We start from the raw sequence: 14995 nt of genomic DNA, 5'->3' as shown, positions 1-14995 counted from the left end.
TTTTCCAAGTGTGAATTCTGGTCTGATGAAGTACAGTTTCTTGGTCATGTTGTTAACAAGATGGGTATTCATGTCGACCCATCCAAAATTGAAGCAATCAAGAACTGGATTACGCCATCCTCTCCTTCTGAGATCCGTTCCTTTCTGGGCTTAGCTGGTTATTACCGGCGTTTCATTTCGAACTTCTCGAAGATCGCTTTGCCTTTAACAGCTCTAACGCACAAAGGTAAACCATATATTTGGGGCTCGAAGCAAGAAGAAGCCTTTCTGACGCTCAAGCGTTTGTTGTGTGAAGCTCCTGTTCTTGCGCTACCTGAGGGTAATGATGATTTTTTCGTGTACTGCGATGCCTCCAACCAAGGTCTCGGTTGTGTTCTTATGCAACGAGGCAAGGTTATCGCTTACGCATCAAGGCAACTCAAGATTCACGAAAAGAATTATACAACTCACGACCTCGAACTTGGTGCAGTTGTTTTTGCCTTGAAAATCTGGAGACACTACCTTTATGGTACTAAGTGTATCCTCTACACTGACCATAAAAGCCTTCAGCATATCTTTGATCAAAAGGAACTCAACATGAGACAACGCCGATGGAACGAACTCATCAGCGATTACGATTGTGAGATCCGGTATCATCCTGGTAAGGCTAATGTGGTAGCCGATGCGCTCAGCCGAAAACCCTGCCAGCTTAACTGTATCTTGCCGCGCACCCAGCTTCACTTCGCGCCGATTCAAAGCAACCTTGAATCGCGTATTCGTGGCGCGCAGCGCGCATCCATCAGTAATGGTAACCTTCGCGCCGAGTTAGCGTGTGGCGCGGAAGCGCATTTTGTCCCTAATCTGGGTGGAATTCTCTGCTATCTCAATCGCATCTGGATTCCCTTTGATGAGAATCTTCGCGCTGATATCCTGAGTGAAGCGCACAAATCTCGATATTCCGTTCATCCTGGCGCTGATAAGATGTACAAGGATTTGCGCATTACTTATTGGTGGCCCGGTATGAAAAAGGATATTGCTGTGTTCGTAGCTAAATGTCTGACTTGTTCTAAAGTGAAAGCTGAACACCAACGCCCATCTGGTTTGCTCGAACAACCAGAAATTCCTACGTGGAAATGGGAATGTGTAGCGATGGACTTTATTACCAAGTTACCTTTGACAGCAAGCAAACATGATAGCATTTGGGTAATAGTGGATCGTTTGACTAAGTCTGCTCACTTTCTGCCCATTCGTGAAAACTACCGTGTTGAGCAACTCGCGCAGCTTTATGTCAAGGAAATTGTCTGCCGCCATGGTACTCCTTTGAGCATCATATCCGATCGCGATGGCCGTTTTATATCTCGCTTTTGGAAATCTCTCCAATCTGCGCTAGGAACTCGCTTGGACATGAGTACGGCATATCATCCTCAGACTGACGGTCAGTCTGAGCGAACTATTCAAACTCTTGAGGATATGCTCCGATCTTGTGTTCTTGATTTTGGAGGTAATTGGGATTCACACCTGCCTTTGATTGAGTTCTCTTATAATAACAGCTATCATTCCAGTATCGGTATGGCCCCATTTGAAGCACTTTACGGTCGTAAGTGCCGCTCCCCGATCTGTTGGAACGAAGTGGGTGGAACTCAAATCACAGGACCCGAACTTGTTCAAGAGACAACCGATAAAATCGCCAAGATCCGTGATCATCTGCTGACTGCCAGAAGCCGACAGAAGAGTTACGCAGATCGTAGGCGGAAGCCTCTCGAATTTCAAGTTGGTGATCTTGTTCTCCTCAAAGTGTCGCCCTGGAAAGGTGTTGTCCGCTTTGGGAAGAAAGGTAAGCTTGCTCCTCGTTATGTTGGTCCATTCAAGATTCTCGCGCGTGTAGGAAAAGTTGCCTACAGACTTGACCTGCCGCCCGCGCTCAGTAATGTGCATCCAACGTTCCATGTATCCAATCTCAAGAAGTGTTTAGCTGACGAGAACCTTCACATTCCACTTGATGAAGTTCAAGTTGATGAAACTATGCATTTCATTGAGAAGCCTGTTGAGATTATGGATCGCGAGGTAAAGCAAACCAAGCGCAGTCGTATCCCTATCGTGAAAGTTCGCTGGGAGTCCAAGCGCGGAGCCGAGTTTACATGGGAAAGGGAAGATCAAATGAAGATCAAGTACCCGCACCTGTTCTCTGCGCAACCTACTTCGAGATAAATTTCGGGACGAAATTTCTTAAAGTAGGGGAGACTGTGACATCTGCCCCGATCCGACCCGACCCAGGTACCCGTTTCTCCGATCCGATCTCTTTCTTTTATGATTTAATATTTATACTTATATTTTACTTTTAATAATAATATATATTTTCCTTCCCGCCTCTTTCTCTCTCTTTCTTTCCGCCGTCCCGTCCCTCTCCTTCTCTCTTTCCGCCTTCTTTTCCCTCTTGTCGCCGTCCCGCCCTTACGCCTTGTTTCCCTCTTTCTTCTAACTCTTTGCTTGTCCTTTGTTCCTTCCCGCCTAAGGTTGTCTGCGCAGCTCCACGCGCCAGACCCCTTACAAGGAATCCTGCGTGAAGACCACCTGTTTCAGCGATACGCGAGACGAACTCTTCTCGCAGCGCGCTAAGAATTGTAATTCTTCTCGCAGCGCGCTAAGAATTGTAATTCTCGCAGCGCGCTAAGAACGGTAGTTCTTCCCGCGACGCGCTAAGGATTTGTAGTTCTTCTCGCAGCGCGCTAAGAATCGTAGTTCATCCCTCGACGCGCGAAGAATTATAGTTCTTCCCGCGGCGCGCTAGGAATTTTAGTTCCTCCCGCGGCGCGCTAAGAAATGTAATTCTTCCCGCGGCGCGCTTAGAAATGTAGTTCTTTCCGCGACGCGTTAAGGTTGGTTCCGTCTGCCTTCGCGCTCGCGCTCTCTTGACCTTCTATGTCTGCCTTCGCGCTCGAGCTTTCTCGCGCTGAACCCTTTGAGTTTTCTTCTGTTTAATCTAGCCGTTTGCTTTTGTGTTGTCTTATCTTTTGTGCTGTTGACCTAATCTGCTTTATGTCTGAAAAGTTACTTTCGGCGCAGTATGCGCACCAACCCCATTGGTTGGCAGAAAAAGTGACTGACATTATCTTTTGAGATCTGCTTTTGCCATGCTTGACCAGTACCTTTATCTGACCTGCCCATGCCTTTTTACTGTTCCCTGTCAGCTTTTTCTCTTTTTCCCTGCTGCCATATCTTTTGATATCTTTTGCTTTTGGAATCTTTTGCTTTTTGGAGATCTTTTCCCCTTTTTCTAGGGATTGTGTTCCCTAGGGTTTCTCTATAAATAATAGTATTATTTTTCCTAACACTACACACACAAAACACTTAATCTCTCCTGTTCTCCTTGCTCTCTCTGCCGCCTCCCTCTCTGCCTCCGTCTTCCTCCCTGTTCTGTCCTGCTTTTCCGGTAATATATATATATATATAATAATTTACTTATGCTAACTTATATCAAGACTTAAAACCGATCATTAAAACAATAATCTTATTTATAGGTTAACTTGTGCTTGTTTAAAGTTGGTTCTTGCTTTATCTTACACCGCATCGTTTATCAAGTGAGTAATCTCGTACCTAATCCCTTTTTGCTTTTAATGTTTTGGGATGTTCATGTGTTCATACAAACTTAGAGTCTTAAACTGTTTATGAACTTTAGTCGCGCAGTATCCCATGTGTTGAGGACGTAGACTTGGCTGTTTATTTGTATGTGTGGATCATTAACCGTCTTGTCGGTCTATTCCGCAGTTCTCATGGTACCATTAGATGAACACGGGAGAACTATCGTTTATGATTTTCTCTTTTGTTTACACTTGCACAGTTTGTCTTGTTTGTGAGCTCAATTGTGAGCACTGGCAGTCTATGAATCTTAGAGTTGGTCCCGATCAGATTACACCCCTGTTGAAAACCAGACATACACATGTTGCGCGCAGATTTATTGTTATCTATGTATTGTATTAAACTTGATTTCTCACCAACACGCAAGTGTTTGACGTTTATTTTATCACATGTTCAGGTTTGCAGTAGCTGTTTTGGAGCTTGTGGACACGTAGGAAGTTTTCTTTATTTTGGACCTAGATTAAAATGTATCAAGACAAGTTTTTGCTGTTCGAATATTATGATTTATAATATATTGATTTATGATGATTTATGTTATCTTGTTTACTTTGCGCGTGCGCGAATGAATGTATTTATTAATTATTGACACCCAATAGTGTCACGAGTAATGAAACAATATGTGGCGCCCCGATGTATAATCCGCCTTCGGTCGGGGTGTTACACTTAATAGGTTGGTGGCTGGGTTAAGTGGACAATGATATCGGCAATTGCGGTTTTTTCGTTTATCTATTATTAATTAAAGTAACCTAAATATTTAAATCAGTTTTCCGATTATGATTTCATTGCAAACAGCTTTTTCAGGGACGAAAAAGATTTAAGTGTGAGGATATTTGATGTGGTCTAAAATATACATATTATATATAAATATTACCTATACTTTTAGATATTTTTTGAGCCAAGTTTTTATTAAATATTATTAATATTTGGTTCATATGTGAGTTTAATGGTTTCGAGAGACTATGAGATACATATTATATATAAATATTACCTATACTTTTAGATACTTTTTGAGCCAAGTTTTTATTAAATATTATTAATATTTTGTTCATATGTGAGTTTAATGGTTTCGAGAGACTATGAGCTAAAATGAAGCACTTTTACTAAACTTGAAACCGACGAATGACGAGTCAAGCATATGATATATTATACTAATTATTATTATAATTATTTAAAGTATTAGAAAAAAAGAAAAAGAAAAAAAGGAAAAGAAGTTTAACGTAAGAATTTAATAATAATAATAAAATAATAATCATCAAGTGATGATTTTTAAAAGTATGATGGATAAAAATAAAATAAATAAATAAAAAACAAAGACAAAACAAAAGGAATATTTGGATTTAATTAAAGCCATAATATTTGATAAATATTTTCTTTAACACTTCGTGGCAGGGAATAGTGGCCGCCATATATGTTACGTTAATATATATATAGAGAAGTTATTGGGTTGGAAAGAAAGGTATAGAGGAGAAGACAGCGCCGCCAAGGATAGGAAGAATTTGACTAGAAAAGGTGACGGCATAGTTTGGGGCTGCCCCTTTGGATTCGTACAGAAGATTTGTACATAGCAGCTGCAAGAAATTAAAAAGAAAGAGAGAGAAAGAGCAATCAAGTTTTACATCCAACTCATCAAACATCATGATTATTCGGTTTGACTTTATTTATTTTGGGTTATTTTTAAGTATGGTTGTTGCTAAACCCCCTAACTACCTAGGTTTTTGATGACTGCTTTATGATTCTAGGATTTTTATTGGTTTATGATTTTTATTGTTTGATTAATATTAATGTAAAGAATCTTTTTATAATTGATTTGATGTGTTTGCATATATAATTTTGATTTATTATTGATCTTTGTTCCGTATGTGTCTTGTTGAAAGTTTTTCAATTATAGACGCATATTTAGGTCGCTTATTTGCCTATGTGTTTATCGCTTTTGGTTGGTGGAACTATAAAATCCTAGACTATTTGGCATCCCCTTATAGCAAGGTGTCGTTAACGTAATGCAATTAACGATAACTATAAAATCCTAGACTATTTGGCATCCCCTTATAGCTAGGTGTCGCTAATGTGTTTAGCGATATCTATTTATCCAAATTACCACTTTTATTTATCGTTTCGTATGCAAGTTTTGTGGCTATCTTTATTATATACTAATATGATTAAACTTATGAATTGCTCACCAACCTTTGTGTTGACAAACTTTATCTTATGAAATGTTGCAGGTTTGCATCTTGGTTGATTTATGATTGTGAAGAAAACGACATCAAAGACCTTAGGATATTAGTAAAAATGAACAATATCAAATTTGTCATATTTTGTGATATCTTGTTTATGGTTATTTTATGGATAATTGATATGTGACATTTTCGATGTTGTGATATGAAATGAGTTTATTAAATACTGTCACTTTAATTAGTGTCATGTGCTTATGGACAATCGTTACACCTCGGCATATTCCGACGCCTTTGGTCGGGGTGTGACACCTCATTTGCCCAAAATCGATCAAACTTGAACATTTGTTAGTCGCTACCCAACCGACTTAAAGCTGATTAATCCTTATTTGTCCATAATCGATCAAAATTGAGCATTCTATATATAAAATTTGGAATATATATGTATGAATATTTGAGAATTTATATATAAACTCCAATCTGATTAATCCCTATTAAATGTGACTAATCGCTAGTATCTACATCACCACCCGACTAGCGCCTAGCGATTTTTACAACACCGCACCTCCACTCCAAGATGAGGGTGTCTCGGAAACTAAAAGTAAATCAAGCTGTTTTCAGTATCTTCCCTCTGTCAAGATCTTTTTTTCAACCTACCTGGCTCGATCACAGTTATCAGACATTTGGACGACCGTAAAAACCAGCCGGTTTATTAACTAACTACTTATAGGCATGAATAGACCATCCACTTTCCAGTTCGACTGAGTCAAAAGTCACTCAAAAAAGTGGTCTAGCTGTTTTTTAACCAACATCACTTTCGCCAAATACTACCATTTTAGTTAAAAAAACGAAAAAAATAACTCGCCTTTGTAACTTAGAAAACATTGAATGAATAAGACGCACGTGGAGTCCCATTGATAGGGAGTGTGTAGGTCAGTGACGGTTGCCAAGAGGAGAGAGGGATCGACGAAAAACGTGTTGAGAAACAAATTGTAATGGATAGGAGTGTTCATAACTGGATATCCTAAATTTCAGATAGTCAATTTTAGTATCCAAATTTGTATCAGAAATTTTAGATTCGTTCATAAATCGATATCCAAAAATATAGAAATAAAAATGTTTCAAAATTAAAGTGACCATATCTCAAAATAAATACACCCGTAAACAAATCTAAGAGCATTCTTATCTCTTCTTTATCTTCAAATCCAAAATTACATTAAAAACAATATATGTCTCTCTTATACATTTTTCTCTTTCTATAATCACATCACTTTCACCAAATATAAAAAAAATTGCAGTGATTAAAAATAAATTTTCATATATTATAAAAAAAATCATTGCATTTCTCTTTCCTTCATTCACAACTAGGATAGAGTCCGTGTGATACACGGGTGGTTAAAAAACAACAAAAAAGTTAAATTTAGTAATATACATGATAACATACGTTATAGATTAATAAGATACTAAAATGATAAACAAAATTTTACAATTCATAAATCTCTAAAAGCCTCTTGGAATACAACATTGGATGTTAACTTAATTGTTTAATGATTTTCTAGTATTAATTATAAGTGAATTAACAATATATCATTTATAAGTCAAGAAAATCAACACAATAACTACTTGAGTGGAGTTGGTAAGCATCTTTAGTTTGAAACATGAGGTCTTGCATTCGAGACTTGTATCACACATGTAACACCGTGAAAATACCGCACTTAGTTTTGGGCCAAAAATATAAATTTTAGAAGTTAAAGGGCTAAAAATGCCAAATCTGGAAGTAGAGGGACTGAAAATAGAAATTCTGGCACACATTTCAACGTTATCCAGTGATGTGGTGACACGTGTTAGCACGGGGTTGATTTTGCGGCGCCATCATACATCTTCGCGTATCGCAAAGATGCACAAAATCGCCTATAAATAGGGCCGTTACGAACTCAGCCCATTCATCCCATTTTCACACTCATTTTCACACACTTAACCTAGGGATTCGTGCCAAGGACGTTTCGAGGTGCCAAGGGCTGTTTTTGCAAAGGAACGAGGAGTCGTTACACTGTTAAACGAGCTGTTGATCTTGTAAACGAAGCGCAAGCCGAAGTGCTGCTAATTTCTTAAGTTCTTAAGTTCCGCCTAGCCGATTAAGGTAGGATTAAGGTTAAGTTACTTTACTAGATACTTTAAATACATAGATATAACTTAGTTAAGGGTATAGTCGTTAAACTGTTAATATTTTCCAAGTAATGTTTTATAAAGCAAAAACGATTGCTTCCACGTGAAGTAATGTTACCAAAACTATTATTCTGACGGGCACGTAGTAACTGGAAGGGGGGTATCATTAGTAGACTCTTCTTGCCTAAGGAAAGCAATCCATATACATCCCAATCAACCGCGGGACCCGTTTGCTTACCTGGAGAAGTTTGCCAATGTGATATCCTTTATTAGGCCATAGCATGCTATTCCAAACGTCATATGTATATCCAAAGTATTTTCATAAAACGAATATAACTATACTAAGGTTAGGTCAGAACTAATAGTCTGCTGATCAGACCTCGAGTCTGTTGAACTAAATCAGACTTCAAGTCTGCTAATCAGACCTCGAGTCTGCTGAAACTGAAACAGACTTAAAGTCTGCTGAATAATACCAACTAGGTACTTATGCAAACCTATTATGATATATAGGTTAATAGCATACTAAAGCCAAGGAGGTTGATATTTCCAACTGATAATATAAGGTGAACACGTTAACCTTTTACTGTCTGAACTGATTTTACTCTTGTAATAGACTAGTTGTTTATTACAAAGAGTCTGATAAATGCTTGCATGAGATAAAATCTCTAAAATCGTTATAATACAAAATAGATAATAAAAAGCAATTCAGACCGAATACACATGTGTCTAGATCCAAACATAACTAATAATTGGCATACAAAACCAAGTCAGTCATAACCAGTTCTCCATAAGGGTTACATAGCCTAGAGGAAGGTTGTCTCCGAAGGGACTATGTGTGTAGGGCAGTGGTACAAATCCCGGGAATGGACAGGCATTCCTGCTGAGTTTGTGAAACAGAAAACTATGTTTATATTTAACGATTGTTATAAATGTTTTATCGAGTCAACGTTTCACCAGCATATAGCTGATGTGTTTTTCCCACCCTTGCAGGTAATTAGATGACAATAGATGGTATACAAGGATTGGAGTCATAGAAGATCGCTCGAGATGGCTCGTTTTTGAATATTATAAATCCTTGTATTAATAATATCACTGTTTGTAAAACTGCAACTCGGGTGTTTAATTCCCGAGTAATTTTGATAATGTAAATTAATATTTTAAAATATTTAAAGACTTCCGCTAAAATGAACCCGCTACTCTGATATATTTACAAAACAGGTACCAACTGTTGGTCACACCTCTAGGCCCTGGATGGGGATGTGACAACACAATAATTTATTTTTCAAAATTTTACAAAATGTTATCTTCATATGAAGATGGTTGTATTTGAAGAGAACCGGGTCATGAGTTATAACATAACTAAACGGGTTCATCCTCCATATTGTGTAATTTTACAAAATGTTATCTTCATTTGAAGATGGATGTATTTGAAGAGAAACCAGGTCATGTGCTATAACATAACTAAACAGGCTTTATGCACCATATTGTGGTTGGAAGAAGAGATAATAAAATAAGAAACTGCTTACATGGCATCTATGTAACATCCTATGTGAAATCCGTAAAATGATTTCATTTGAAAAAATCATGTTGCTTTAATATATAGTTAGATAAATTAGATACCTTAAACCACTCTCTACATTATGAAAAACCACACACATTAAATTGCGTTATACCTATTTTGAATACAAAATCACATCTTAAAATATCCTTTATGAAGACAAATCTACTTTTACATAGTTTCAATGCAACAACCTCCTATTCAAAGCCAATGTCTGGAAGCACGGGAGAACGTTATGGTTATAGATTTTAAATTTATGAGGGTAGTATGGGATCCATAGTTGGGGGGGGGGGAATTAACCGTTTGATTGAATACGTTGCTACTAAAGAATTCTCTCGTCAAAGTTATCGAGTAAGACATCCATTTATCAATAAGATCAATATTTTTGATTGCATAATGCACTCCACTGAAAAACATCGCCGCGTGTAAACTAGGTGCTATAGGGGTTCTACCAATATATATGTCTCCAAAAATAATTCAAAGTTAATTTTCTTGATTTGTATCTCAATTTTTGGAAACATAGAAAAATAATTCTAATTTGTTTGTTCCTAAAAAAATTTTATCGTCTAGACGTTGTAGAGAATTGAGAATTTTTAATTTAAAAAATCAAAATAATGTGCATAGAAATCAATAGGGAATCAAATCGATTCATGGATGAAATCAAGTATGCAGCTCTGCTAAGTGTTCCGCTCAGGTGATTCAATTAACCTGTATTCAGAAGATGAAGGTACACCTATACTGATCAATAGGTTTAGCCACGGTGTTGATAACATGACCCAAATAGGCCTCACCCACTGGTATCTGAGCAATCCTTTTTGTCTTTTATGAATGATAAAAGAAATGGAGTTAAAAGAAAATGCTATTTTAGAACTTAATCAACAATTTGCTTGTGTAAAAAAAAAGACTAATCCTTATCTAAGGATTTACAAAAAGAATTTTTTCAACAAAGATGTGAATTGGAGTATACGGCTCATACTCCTTTAGGTTCTTTAAATTCTGTTGGTGGAGTAGCTACGGAGATCAAATGCAGTCAATTATGTGCCTCCTAAAAGTTGGTTAGCCACTTCTTATTTTGTTTTAGGATTCTTCCAAAGCATACGGCTTTCTAGATGAAGATGGTGAACTATTCAAAAGGATCTTATATATAGGGTATAAAGAAGTACCACATGGGTGGATATATAGGAATCAAAATCAGCCGAGTCACTCATTTTATGATCTTCTGCATCCTAGGTCTTCCCGTTCCATCATCTGGCCTATGTTCTTCATGTAGCAAGAAGACTGAATGACCCTATGAAATTACCCAATATCATGCTAAGATTTTCATGATAAAATGTCATTCGATCGAAAAGAAATAAAAAGGAATATCAAAAAATTGGAGTGTTACAATGGTGTGTCTACATGAGTAAACAAACATTAGTTGACCACCCAATATCATGCTAATAATAACTAGGATCATAATAAGATGTCATTCAGTTGACCGAACTCACGTCGACACACCATTAGATGCCATAGCAGATGTAGCCAATACCGACTAAATCCGTGTTGACACGCTAGTACCACATCGAGATTTACCAACCAATTTCGCCACGCGCAGGTAAATCACTAGTTCAAACTAAAATTAGTTCTTGTGGTCATGGTTAAGGTTGACAACGTAAGAAAACTTCAACTGGATGTGAAAACTAAGGAGTGAGGACACCACAACACAAACGAACGACCAACAAGCGAGGTTAATTAGACTTATTTCTTATTATTTTTAAAAGAAATTAGGTTCCAACCTTCAGTTCTGTCATTTAAGTTTGAACTAGTATTATCACCCGTGCTTCACGGAGGGCGTAAGGTTTTAATTCAAAGCGCGAGCGAAAACTGTTAATTCATAGTAGATGCCACATAATTTTGACCAACATCGCGTGGAAACGTTTGATCAGCTCAAAGTCGCGTGAATCAATAACAACAATTAACTTCTTATATTTTGTCAATAATTAACTTCCTATATTTTGTGCTTGTCATGTCTGCTTTAGAAAACGTATAAAATTTTGTTCATGGATGCTACTTTCAACACACACTGAATGATACGATGTATTTGTAATATAGGCACATATTTATGTCATTTATTCCTTCAATTAGGAAATAACATGTAGTTTTCAGAAAGTCCTTTTATGTTAAATTTTGATTTTAATATGGATATCAGTCCTTCATTGCTGCCTTCGGTGGCATATGAATAAAATCCATATTTGATAACTTGACTTTTGTGTATAGTAGTGGGTGAGAGATACATAAAGACACGTAATAGCATGGTAAAAGGCCACATGAACACTTGCATGTATCGCCATATGCTGAAAAAAACAGAACATCATTGAAATAAGAGGGGTTGGGAGCTGAACATATTTGTTCCATGGGCACATATTGTTCCATGGGCACATAAACTTGTACATGCTATTAACGGTTGCGTTCTGTGAGTAAGATGAAGTTTGCCAATTAGTATATATATAATGTAAAAAATAATTTTTTTTTCTCATAACTTGCTATTTCTCATTAAAATCAAAACGATTATAATAAAGTGGTAGGCAAACGGGCAACAAGCTACGCCGCAACCCCCTTTTGAATAGCAAAACCAACCCTACTAAAAACGAAGTATTGGGTCGTAGGAGCCGTAAAAGTACAATGTACGACACGCTGAACCCTACTCAGAAAATTTACAGCCTCCGGGGCCAGAAACCCAAATGTATCAAAAGCAAAAAGGAGAAACACATGTTGATTCTCTAAATAGGCTTTCTCGTGTTTGAAAACTTTGCCCAATTCGGCCTTCAATGCAGCCTGCCCCACAACAAACCCACGGTCACTGAGCCCGACAAGAGGATGTTTGGGTATATATTCAAAGACTTGGATACAGGTTTGGGATTGGAGAGTGGACAACAAAGTGAAAGAACATAATTAGTTGTCTAGATGGAAAGAAAGGGACTGTCTGAGTGATGAGCAAGAGATGATTTTAGAAAAGAGGTAATGGTCAAGGACTAGATTGAATTTGGCATCAGGTTCGGCTTGGGTTTTAACCCATACCCCTTCGTATTTGTTTTCACTGCCGGTAGCGTTGGTTATGATCGTTTTAGATGACATTGGGGGTTTGGAGTTTTTGGCTTGGTAGAGTGTTTTTTGAACAGTTGCCTTTATAAATGTGTGAGGCACTTAATGGGATGCTAAATATGGCCCCACTATGCTTCATGCCCCCACACATTTGTAAATATGGCTTTTCAAGAACGTTTTGTCACATCACAAACTTGAAACTCCAATGTCATCATCACAGCCAACAGCATCACAGACAGCAGGGAAACCTAAGACTAGTTAATGTGGGTCAAAATGAAAACCCATGTTCAGTATGATGCCAAATCCAAACCAACCTTCGACAAATACTTCTATCCTACAACCATCGCTCAATCATCACTACCACAAACACTCTCTTTCCAACCAAGGTTGTGTTCCCGAGTCTAATTTAACAATGGTGGGGAAGGAAATAAGAGGAAAATGTAAAAAAGTTATGTTCCAGAGATTTTTTTAAAGAGAGAAGGTAAGAGAAAGGGAGGGAAAAGGCTAGAAAATTTGATCCTATACTCATCCTCCCAAATTGAAGAGATTTGAGGAGAAAATGTGCGTGTTTAATTTTAACTCTATTTCAAATGTTCGGATATCCGAAACTCCAGATATCCGACTTTGAACACCCCTAACGATAGTAGTTAACAAAACCAACCCACAACTATGCTGTTAACAAAACCAACCCACAACCCTCCAACCAAGATGCTCCTAACAAGAACTAGACCTTTTCCGTTATGCTCTGTTTGCAACTACCATCACCCGCCTCAATCTCCATGTTGCTTAAATATGATCTCCATTTCTCACGTTCTGTTCTCATGTTCCATTCAGTTTTCTTTTGTTGGCACAGACTGCAAAACTTTTTTGGCTCAATTGAGAATTCATCATCTTCCTATCAGGTTAGTTTAATTTTTAATCAATTATTCATTGTTTTACATTAGATGATACATGAAGACTGTCGGCATGGGCATGTATAGTAGAAGCTTGAGGCCACCACAATTTAGGGAGGCTATTTTTTCTTATCTAACTCATAGTTTGATTAATACGGGATTCATAGTACGGATGAGCTCGGGATGGTACCGGTACCGATCTCGAAAATCCCGATCCCGAAATCCGGAAATATTTGGTATTGGTACCTGTACCACAATGTTCGGTTCGGTACCAATATTTCGTGCAAAATTCGGGAAATATCGGCACAGTACCGAACCGTACCGATACCGAAAACTTAAAACTTGGTACCGATTCGATACCAACGGTACCAAATCGATAACGGTACCGATACCCGTACCAAAAACGCACATCTCTAATTCATAGTACTGAATGGTAGTAACTCATGTTTATACCTTTAAAATAAAAAATCTAATGTCTGGAAGCAACTTATGTCCATTTCTACGTATAACTCATGTCTTACCACCAACATTATTAATACTAATAACCACGTGTTTTTGATTAACGGATGCTGAGAATGGCACATTTCATCATATATTCTATTATTTTAAAAACAAGTTTTTGCACCTTCTACAACACAGATGCAGAAATCGGGTATTTTTAGAACCGGAAGTGGTTCCGGCTATGGTCAACAAAAATCAAAATCGGGTCGGATAAGAACCGGTTCTGGGTAAAGTCGTGTATTTGACTGGTTTCGTACCGAACTTTACCGTTACCGTACCGATACCGAAAACTCAAAACTTGGTATCGTTCGATACCAATGATACCAAATCGGTACCGCCTACCAATCAGTACCCATATCGAAAACGTTCATCCCTAATTCATATCACTTAATGGTAATAACTAGTTTTATTATTCAATTTAACTAACAAATAGTTAAATTTTCTTTGGTTAAAGCCTCCTGAGCTATATTAAAGAAATAAAAATAACAAAAAATGTATAATATAAATAGTTGTATTATGAATTTGACAATGCTAGGATTTTCGTTTATTACTTTGGACTTTACTCCTAATTATTAAGCGTCTTTAAATATTCATAGATGTTTCATTTTTGTTTTTTAAGTGAATTTTGGCACTTTGCTATGGATGATCAAACACTTCGTGATCAAATACTCCATATTATTCATGTTGTGCGAGCTAGACAATTGCTAGCAACTAGCCTAATCTGCTTATTGATAGCTTTCATTACACGACATAGATTGTCTACCAAAAAACATGCTAATATACCTACTAGAGATATAGTTTTACAACGGCGATATGCATGAGAAAAGATGTTACATGACCTTTCAAACAACGGTAAATGTCGTGAACTTATTAGTATGAGTGATAGAGCTTATATGACATTGTGCAATATCTTAAAGCATGACTCTGGTCTTCGACCTACTCAACGAATGTCCGTTGAAGAGCAAGTTGCAAGATTTTTACATATTGTAGGTAATGACATGAGAAATAGATTA

The sequence above is a fragment of the Bidens hawaiensis genome, unplaced genomic scaffold, assembly GCF_021521415.1.
Source record: "Bidens hawaiensis isolate Kalapana, Puna unplaced genomic scaffold, B.hawaiensis_p1.1 tig00008513_1, whole genome shotgun sequence".
NCBI lineage: Eukaryota > Viridiplantae > Streptophyta > Magnoliopsida > Asterales > Asteraceae > Bidens > Bidens hawaiensis.
Note: the sequence above shows the minus strand (reverse complement) of the source record.